The following is an 11402-nucleotide window of genomic DNA, read 5'->3' on the forward strand; positions in this document are numbered from 1 at the left end:
ATCTGTAGCCTGGCCTAAGCGAACAGTTAATTAAATTGGTTTTAGGTTTGTGTATACAGCTGCTTAAATTAAATGTAATCATCAACTCTTTGATCTGGTTATCTGACTATTTTCAAACTGGCTAATTACAGTTTCACAGATAGGAACCCAGATAATAGCAAAGCTAATGAGGCTTGTCCATATTGGAGAGAAGTCCAAGTATTGGAAACAACACAAGACTGAGAAAAGATGACGGTGTTGGGGGAAAAGTTGGTAAAAGATGACATTACACGAGAAGAGAGTTTACAAATGTAGAGCGTTTACACAGGCTTGACAAACATGGCTATCGCACTGCAAAAAAATGGAAAAAAATTAAAAAGTTGTCAACAACAACAAAATAGAAATATGTTTAGTGCAAGTGTATCTCAAGAGAATCCACGTACTCTCATATAAAGGTAAAGGAAGTCCATGCACTCAAAATGCTTGAATTTTTTTTCTTTTATTCCACCTGGACTTATAGATAATTTCAAAACAAAAAGGTATAAAAGGCACAGAAAATTAAAATAGAAGGCATTCTTACCCTGGGAGGGGGAGTGAGGGGGGAGAGAGACAAGCAGATGCTGCCATTGTAGTTAAGTCTTGCAGTGACACACTGCGAATTCTCATTTGTCTGTCATTACCCAGAATCCCTGGCTGCAGGGGAAGCACTGCATGCAAAGAGATAATGGGGAATTTCAGACCTGTCTGGGCCATGTGTGTGTGCTCACAAGTGGCAGTTGTATAGGTAAAGTTGTGGGTAGCAAATTTGCAAAGAGGACTGATGATTTTTTTAGAATAAAAATAAAATGTTCTTTTTTCCCCTCACAAATTGAAATGTAAATGTTTAAGATGTATTGCAAAATCAGTACAGGAGATGTAACAAACATGTAAAACTCGTTACAACATTGGTGCAGAATTTCATAATTTCTGTTGCAGAATACAAGAGAGAGCACTGTGCAAAATAATAGCAGATCTGGTGGATGAAGTGATTAAGTTAAAATATGGCATATTGAATTATGCTTAAAAGAGATTAAATATGTAATCTTAGAGTAATTTAATACTGCAGAGACCAAACAACCTCAAAAGAGTGTCCTAATTAAATGCAAAGGGGATCATAACAGACTAAACTAAAGTCATGGCAAAGCTTAGATGTCTTTGTAAAAAGTTTATCTCATTTTCAACTATTTTTTCTGGCTACCATACAACCATTTCTCTTTGTGCCTAAAGCTTGATTAAACAGGTTTTCATTTAATTACTAGTTCTTATGCATCTCATGCTTCTGATTTATTTTGTTTGGCAATTCAATGAAGCATAATTATTCATGTTATTTGTCATGTACCTTCTCAGTTTGAAAGAACATTCTTTAATGTGTATGTTCTGTATGGAACAGTTAATGTAACGTTTATTTTTATAATACGAAATTAGCCTAGCAATTTCCTTACTTTTACAAATATTTTTATTCATCTTTAATTTCCAAAGTAATTTGAATTTATGTGGATACTCTTATGCAAAAAGGTTTTGTGATCCTTAATGTCAAGACACCAGTAGATTCAGCCTTTTGGGCCCTAAGCATTAATGTTTGGGGCGCCCTTCACCAACCTATTATCCAAATTATTATTTCCACCAACTCCAATATTTCACTAATATCAATGCATATACAGATTTTTTTTACAATTAAAAAATATCATTGAATGTCTTAATATTAGGTTACCTCCCCACCACTGCCCAGGAAGCTCGCTTTGTAGTTTGTGATGGTAATGGACAACTTGAGCAAGATTCAAGGGTTATTGAGTAAATACTAATTACTTGTATGCAGAATAATTGTGTCTAACTTTTTCACTGCTTTAATAGCAACAGAGAGCCCTGGATATGCTGGTGCTAAGGTGTAGAGCAGGTCTGCTGCAGGTCTACTGCAAGTATTGTATTGTATTGTATGTCTTTATTTATATAGCGCCATTAATGTACATAGCGCTTCACAGTATCACATAGCCTCGACCTGCCGCCCAATATCAGGAACGAAAGGTAAAGGTTCGTATTTAATAAGTACTGTTAGTAAATTGAATTTACAATTGAATATGCTAAGTGTCTTCTAGCACTGGAACATGTGCCCTATGGAATATTACCGCTATGCAAATATGACCCAAAGTTCTCTCCTTCTTTTCTGTTTGAAGTCTCATCCATCAACGAGCATATTTTTATAAAGCTAGGTGTTACTATAGAAGAACAGTGATTGCGTTATATTTACTATAGATGGCAACTTTTTATTTCAACAACACTAATGCCTCACCAAACATTGATTTAATTTAGTTTTATTCTCTGGCTTATGAAGATATTTAAAAAAAATTATTTTTTCAAATTGCCCTGAAGTGAGCTGACTAGATAAAGATCTAAGCAGAAACATTTTTACTTTTAAATATATTTAAGGGGCCTATTCTATAAGCCTCGATAAGACACTTATCGAGGATTTTTCGGCGAAAATGCCTACTGCTATTCAGTAAGCCTCGATAAGTGGACGATAAAGGCATGAATCTCAATTTTCTTCTGCCGTCCAAAACACATACATCGGGAGTCAGAGGGTGAAGATTTCTAAAGGTAAGGAAAATATTGAATGTCTTTTTTCAGGTTTTTTTATTGTATCTATTTATTTTTATGTTTTTGATTGCCCATTGACTGCTAATGTATTAATCTGTGCCCCTTTATTGTACAGACAAATACAGTGACAGGCAATGCATTTTTTGGCAAATGCTTGTTTTGAATTGATTGTAATTTTTTCTATTTCTGTTTATTGTTTTGATGAAATTGTTTGGAATTTGGATGGATTGTTTTTAGTACATTTTAGGGTTGGTTAGCAGTTTAAATGAATACATAGTTTTGTTGGCTAGTGGTTTTATTTATTTATTTAATTGATTTATTGGCTAGTGCTTTTATTTCTTGAATTGGTTGGATAGGGTTTTTTTAATTTTATTATGTTTTGGAATAACATAATTTTTATTCTTTTGCTGTTTTAGTGATAGATAATTTGTATTCATGTGTACTATTAGTCTTTTTAATTCTTTTATTGTTGGGGTGCTTAGGTGCTTGTGTATTTCTTTAATTAGTGTGTATTTTTGGCCTTTGTGATATGTATTAGTTTGACTATTGAGTGCTATAGTGGCTTATCATGCCCATATTATACAGTATGGGTATGATATACCACTGTGCCAATCAATGAGTGGGTATAGTGGGGCCGGGGAGGGTGGTTAGGCCTCCGGGTGTGTAGCGGAGAATGGGGGTAAACCCCTTAATTATTATTCTACGGGTATTAATCGCTCAGGTGATTAAGGGGCCATTAGATTGTATTTTTTCATGTACTCTTGCTGGCAACGGAGGGCATGGACCTGGAGTATGCTGATGAGGTCGCCCTTCATGATGGCAGGGGTAAGTAGAACGTTTTATTTACTTTATTTAAGCTGAATGGCTAATGTTTGATTTTGAATGGGCAAATGAGCATTTATCCATATCTGGATAATAGTTAATTTGCCCATTACTGTACTGTATATGTTGGCGGGGGGGGGGGGTGTTGTTGGGGGTAGAGGAGGTGTGTAATAGGGTTATTTTGTGTATTTTTGTTTATTGTGGTTAGAGGGATTGGGTGAAGGGGGTAGTAGCCCCAAGGATAGATGTTTAGGCCTACTGGGTGGTAGCGGGAGGGGTTAACGCCTTCATTACCTTAGCGGTTTTAACCACTAAGGTTATGAAGGAGTTTATCTACACACGCAACGAACCCCCCGCAAGGTCTAAAAACCCACCAAGGGTCAAATACCACCTTCACCCACCCCCGCTACCCACAATAAACCGGGCACTGGTGGTTAACTCCTTCATTGCCTTAGCGGCTAGCTTTTTTTTAGTGTTATCTTACAAACTAATTTCTGTAAGTCTATTACAGTGTCAAAGATGTGAAAATCCATACTGGGTGCAAACTTTAGCCCCTTGCTAAGCAAAGAGAGTTCTGAATCAGATTAGTCCACATTAGAGATGTTGATTACCCCCGAGGGATCTTTTACTCGTTCTTCTTCCTCTTTTGAGGATGCTTCTGATAACTTAATGATAAGCTGTTTGACCATAATGCCCACACTAGAGAACAGGAGTGGGGCACTTGCTATTCTGCATCTCACCCCAATAGAGGAGTGGCTGAGTGAGGTTATTGCCACCTCCCGAGTAGTGGGTCTTCCTGGACTAGTAGACATGGAGGATCTGGAGTGACCTGGTAAGTGAAAATACAGTACATACTGTATACTGTATTATACACCATATATCTATCTCATGTATACATGTCACTTTATATACAACTTTGAATATCAGAATAAAGCTTAGACTTATTTGCAGTGCAGTCACCCATACAGGTGAGGTGTACTTAGCTAAATAACGTATGTGACATGCTTACATGTGTGCCCTCATTAGAAAACACTACAGTATATGCCATGCATTGCACATTACAGTAAGGTAGCAATCAACATACAGTAGCAGTGTTTTTCAAGCAGGGTTCCTAGGAACCGTTGGGTTCCCCTGGGTATCCCTAAAGGGTTCCCTGCAATTTTCTGGTCATTTGAAAATTGTACCAAATACAGAAGAATTTACAATGCATCTGATCACAGACACACTATAAGAGATGGTTGGGGGTTCCTCAGAATTTTACTTAGGGTTCCTTAACCAAAAAAAGGTTGGAAACCACTGCATTATAGGGTTGTCCTTTGCCTATTTTAGGACCATATAGCTCCTCACTAATCACAAGAATACTAGTATACTCAACACTTAAAGAGTCTCAGTAACTCAAAGTAATTATCTTATGAAAGGTAACTGAACACACACTGTACCCAGCACTTCTCTCCTAAGATTCACCATGAGCAACCTGCTTATAATCTTAAGGTTCACTGATGAATCTTGTTGCTCTTCCTTATGCTAACGATCACCCCACTGCTCCAGCGATTGACCTGTGTCCCTCAAATAATCTTCCTGCCTAACTGCATTCCAGACTTTTGATGTTTGCTATTACAAAGATGTTATAAATAGTCACTTTTCAATTAATTAAAATGCCCAGGACATACAGTACTTGAAAAGGAGAGGTCACTCTAAATGTCATTGCTCTACAAAGAGTGATGAACTATAGCATGCATCAGCTCACATTCCTGTGAATGGGAGTAAAGGCCTTCTAAAGTTTAGCAACAGTTTGTGGATCAAGGCCTCTATATATTGTACTGCTGAGTGAGGCTGCCAGTTCAGCGGCTGAGAGGAGCCAGCCTTGATAATTATTTTGTTTATCTTGTTATTTTGTTTATATTGTTAATTAGTTATGTGTTTCTTTTCCCAGACATTAACTGTGCGTGAATACAAGTTATTTTTCCAACTTCCATCTCTGAAAAATTCTTGTTCCAATATGTAGATACATTATTTTACACCCATACTTAATACACTCAATATTATTTATCATAGTAGGCCACACAAACCTATCCTACATTCTCTTTAATCATTAAAAACCATAGTTTAGTTTATTACATGCAAAATACCCAATATCAGATGCATCTGTTGATGTGTTTCTGCCATTAATATGTTCCATGATAAATATATTTGTATGATACATGTAATGAAAGGGTTAAGCCCTACACTCGGTACAATCATGTGGGATGCACTTATGACCTGCCCATTTTACCTGTAAGTTATTCCCTGAAATAACGCTATGGTGATCATGATCTGGATTCTGAGTATCGATAGGTTTTGTTGTGACCTCATTGTCGTAGCTTTATTTCTATAGGCTAACATGGATGTAGCTTTGAGTATCTGCATTGTTAGGTAAAATGCTCATTGGCCTATGAGTAAGCCAGACGTCCATTAAAAGTTATCAATTTGATATTTTTCAGGCTAACGTGAGGACATGTTAACGCTAGTCACCTTTGTGGATATGCGTTACGACTTATCATCACGTTGACCACATTTAACGCATCGATAAACATTGAACGGATTTCTGAGGCTCTACCTCTAAATATGATATTTTTATTGGGTAGAATTAAGTCAGTCCTCAACCCTTGTTAAAGATTGCAGCGTATACATAATGGGTTCTTATCTCAATTCATCATAGAAAAAATAATAATCGTATTCTCCTCCTCCTCCAAAATCCATATGAAACCAACAATGGATCTTATTGTTGTAACCCAGCCTTCTCCTTAGTTGGAGAGTAAGGCCAAAGCAGCTTTATCATACTTAATTCTAATTATGAAACTCTTATTGCTTGTCCAACTATGAAAGCTTTCAATAAATTAGGGGATTTAGCTGTAAAAGTCTGTTGGATAAAGATCTAACGATTGTGTCAAAAACTTTTTATATCTGGATTATACCGTACCTGAAGATTGCTTACATTGACTGACTGTAAGGAAGTAAACTGGTCCCTAATAATTAAGAAATAAGTGTTATCATATTGAGTACTTTCATAAAGTGCATCTCATTCTTTGATTTTATGCAGCCCATATCTCACTGCTAAAATAAAATCTCAACTGACTTGATTATATTTAGGTACGTACTGTAGCTCATCAGTCTTTTTACTGTCTAGCTTTTGTTGTGTCTGGTTTCTTTAAATGAAAAAATAAGTTCTTCTGGCATTGCTGTCAGTAGCAACTTTATTTAAATTGAATATAACCTTTGTGCAATTGTCATTGCTTGTTCATGAGGAGTTTGCCCAGCTAAAGCACTTTCTGTCTATCTCCAACCTCAATACTCCCCCATTGAGAGGACCTGGACAGTGGTGTGGATTTTCCACTGTTGTCAGCCATTGAAAGTGAATATACTTCACATAAAAAGAAAAAATACAGCGTACAACTCTCATACTGTAGTAAGGTTGGTATAATGTGATTTTGTAGAACTGTTAAGTAATGTACATACAAAAAGTTCAATCTTTGGCAACCATAGGCACTTGGACCTTTTCGGCACACATTGAGGGTACTAAGCCCCTTAGCCAACAGTGTGGGAGATATTTAACACCATAAATGAGACCACGAGTACTCCGGACCTCCACGGACCAGGAAGCAAACTGCTGCTATACCCTCTGATGTCATCTGGTAGCGGATCGCTGGATACGTGGAGACCTGAAAACGAGGACGCCTGCATTCTCCTGGTTCGGGAGAAAACGGTGGTGGTCGTCCACAAAGTGGGAGCCGTGTGTTTGCTATAGTGGTAACATGTACCCTAAACATGCCATGTTTTAAAGATTGAACTTTTTGTATGTGTGTTACTTACCTGTTCTACCAAATCACATTATACCAACCTTACTATACTATGAGAGTTGTGCGCTGTCTTTTTTCTTTTTCTGTTAGTCCCTGAGATGATGAGCCATCTTTATTGACCAGCAGCAGACTCTCACTTCATGTGTATGAGGTTATATAGAACACCTTTATGTTATCACAATTTGTATCTTTGACATGTGTTACACTTTTCGATGAGAGCTATTACACTGTCTCACCACGGATAGTCTCTCTGTATATTTTGAGCTTATTTTAAGCATTATATCACTTTAATAACTCCACACAATCTGGGGCGCGGTTTTCTCTTTGTTTCTATACTTCACAAAACCCTAAATTCATGTAACATGACTGTAATGGAAATTATTCATTTATAAAATGTTTTACCGGAAAGTAATGCATTGAGAGTTACCTCTCGTTTTCAAGTATGTCCTGGGAAATGCCATTAGATATTAAGTATTTTAATAAATCTGGCACGTCAGCGGTTCATGTTGTTGCAAATTGTCATAAAAATACAAGAATAGTTTTTTATGAAAGGTCAAGACCCTTCCTCTTTCTGTGTTGATCTAGAAAGCCTAACCTGGGGGTTATCATTCATGACCCACTAAAAGTGAAATATATTTATAATGGAAGTCTGGTCAAAGTATCCATATCTCTGTCTGTCAGCCTCAAAGGAACCTCTCATTCTTGAAACATCCCCTGTGAATAACATAGAGAGGTGACTAACAGGTCAACGTATAGTTTAAGGTCTATACTAGAAATACAGTAGAAGATATTTTGCATCTAATGTGATACATAAGACTACAAAATACGTATTTCTAACTACAGATGCAGTGTACATCCAGGGTATGAAGGGAGCAATAAGTCAGGAACACCCCAAAACAGAAAAGAATATATAATGGTGCAGTAAAATCACATGAGGATGGTAGAACAAAACTTGGCTCATGCAAATTGCCTACTTACAAGAAGTAAGTGAAAATTCAGCAAGTAATGGGGAACACAGCAAGCAGGCACTCATGAGGGCTCTCACTCAAGATGGAACTCAGGAGGAAACACAGCGGAGAGAAACAATAGTGCAGACCAGTATGAATTTTATAACAATAAAAGAATGCTACAATATGTACTCACAATGTGTACTAATATAACAGGCACATAAGAGTAAGGCTGCGTCCATAGAAGGACAAGCAGCGCTGAGGCGTGCGGACGCTCCATGCTGAGCCCCTGCATCCTCAATGAGGATGCCTTGAGAGGGGGCTCACGCGAGCGTCCGCAGGCTTGCGGAGGCTTTGGAGTTTTCAGCCGAGCGCCAAGCTGTTTTTCAGCGCGCTGTCGGCTGAAAACATCCAATCAGCCTTGAGCAGCGTCAACGTCACAGCGCCGTGACGTCGGCGCCGTGACATTGACATCCGTGCGTCGCGGGCGATTGGCCCAGCGACGTCACTGCCCCGCCTCCAACCACCTCCCCCCGGCTCCCTTAGCGCACGCTGGCTTGCCTGCAAGTCCGTGGAATCGCGCTGACTTAAGCAGGCGAGCCTCAGCATTAGCGCGCATCCGCTCTCCTCACCCCTCTGTGGCCCGGGCTTTAGGTAGAGCAGTGAATCTCACGCCAGAGAGGTGGTATCCAGGCCGTCTCCCTTCGGTACTCCTGCAACTGGATGGAGTTGGATGGCGTCTGACGTCACATCCGTCGGTAACTTGACAACTTCCGTTTACATGGGGGAGGAGGCAGGTACACGGCAGAGCGGTCCCCTCTGTTCTGGAGTGGAGCTCACTGCGCAGGCTGTAAAAGCTCTACGCGTTTCGCTGATCTACTGTCAGTAGATTATATATTCTTTTCTGTTTTGGGGTGTTCCTGACTTATTGCTCCCTTCATTCCCTGGATGTACACTGTCGATTTAGGGAATCTGTACAATTCCCTCTGAAGGTCGAGAATTTTTCTATTTCACCTTACACCTAATTTAATTTATTATTATCACTGATTATAATACACTGTGTTTTCTAGCGCCGTTCTGATTCTCTTGGGTTACTTAACTACAGATGCAGTCAGCATGTCCTGCACATGTGCTGGTGAACCGCGGACCAAACATGGAGTGATCACAGCAATGTGCAGAGCAGGGGGGAATTTCCCATCAGGATTAACACAACAGGGGTCCCTGCATCTGAATGGGGCTCCCCTGTGTTAATCCTACCGGGCTGCACCAATCTGGACGAGCTGTGCAGTGAGAGTCGACAGAAGCAGTCACTCTCTCTGCACGTTTCTAACAAGCGATTGCAATGTTATTTTATTATAATTACATACAGTAGTATTGAAGCAGGGGGTCTACGGAGCTGAACCATATTAATTTCAACCCCGGATACCCCATGCTTCCCGATTACAGACCACGGTATGGGGTGATGGTATATCCTACAAGTTAAAATATCCTGGTCACGTGACGTGGGAGAATGAAACTTGCAGGAGATACCGGCACCCCGTACCTTTGCCCTTACCTTGACAAAGACTGCTTATGCGGTCGAAAAGTTGGAATTACTAATGAATCACCTTTTTGCCAGACCGTGTGCCTGGATGCTTTCCTCCTACTAGCGCTTTGCCCATTCAAATATACAGTAAAAACAAAATACATGCATAGTTTAATACTTATTTATTAATATTTTAATATTTTGAATACAGGCATACCCCGCATTAATGTACGCAATGGGACCAGAGCATGTATGTAAAGCGAAAATATTGTGTAAAAGTGAAGCACTACCTTTTTGCACTTATCGATGCATGTACTGTACTGCAATCATCATATATGGGCATAACTAATGTAAATAATGCATTTGTAACAGGCTCTACAGTGTCCCTGCTTGCGCACAGCTTCGGTACAGGTAGGGAGCCGGTATTGCTGTTCAGGGCGTGCTGACAGGCGCATGCGTGAGCTGCCGCTTGCCTATTAGGCGATATGTACTTACTCGCGAGTGTACTTAAAGTGAGTGTCCTTAAAGAGGGGTATGCCTGTACATGAATAAATGATTTACTTACCCCTACATGGATGAAGGTCATCATCCTCCTCCTCCTCCTCTTTATCCTTGCCATCATTGAATAAAGAAAGGGCCGATGCCCAACCACTTAAACACCAGTAACCCCTTAGTTACCTTAGCAGTTAATACAGCTATGGTAATTAAGGGGTTACTGATGTTTTAATGTGGTGGGTGAAGGATGTATTGTAGTTACTCCAGGGTGTGTGGTTAGGCCTCCTGGGAAGGTTGCAGGAGAAGTTACCTCCTTAATTACCTTAGCGGTAGTAACCGCTAAGGTAATGAAGGGGCTAACCCCTCCTGCAACCCTCGCGGGAGGCCTAACCACCTCCCCTGGGGTAACTACCCCCTTCACCCACCCCCTGAATAAAATCAAATACATTACAATTAAATACAGTACAATCAAAACAAACAGTAGCCATTTAATCTATTGATTGCCACTGTGGTTGTCTATTCCCTGAACAAGGGCACAGACAGTCTTCAGGAAATCTATAACAAATAAACAACCCCAATAGTGAAAAGCAATGTAAGTTAAAATGAAGTCAATGACAACACAAAGGGAATAGGTTAAAGCATTTATTTACTGGAACAGAAATGGAATGTATATGGAGTTTTGTAGGAGCTCAAATGCTATGACCTTACACATCCATAGTGTATATAGAGGTAACCATACAGGGGACATATGATCATTAAAGAGTTACTCCTTGATAAAGTGCCAATAGCACGAAATGCGTAGGAGGGTTTTACTCTTACCATTTTTTAATGCAGTTTAAATAAACATTATTTTTTATTTGCCACATGACCTGTTTTGTTGCTGTGCACCATACAATATATTTTTTCACTATTCTGGAACAGAAATGGGTCTGCAAAACTAATCCCTCACTACAAGTCAGATTATCCTGCCTCTGCAGGATATTCAGAGTGGTGTGTCATGGCACGATGGGGACATCTGAAAGGAAGAATCTCTTTGGGCGATCTACAGATTGAGCGATCATGATCTAAACTTTTAAAGAGTTTTATAAAGAATGATCGGAACCAGATGATGCAGGGTTGGGAGAGAGATCTTCAGGAAGCCATCCTCTAAACTATCTGAGACAAAAT

The sequence above is a fragment of the Ascaphus truei genome, chromosome 4 (genome assembly GCF_040206685.1).
Source record: "Ascaphus truei isolate aAscTru1 chromosome 4, aAscTru1.hap1, whole genome shotgun sequence".
Classification (NCBI taxonomy): domain Eukaryota; kingdom Metazoa; phylum Chordata; class Amphibia; order Anura; family Ascaphidae; genus Ascaphus; species Ascaphus truei.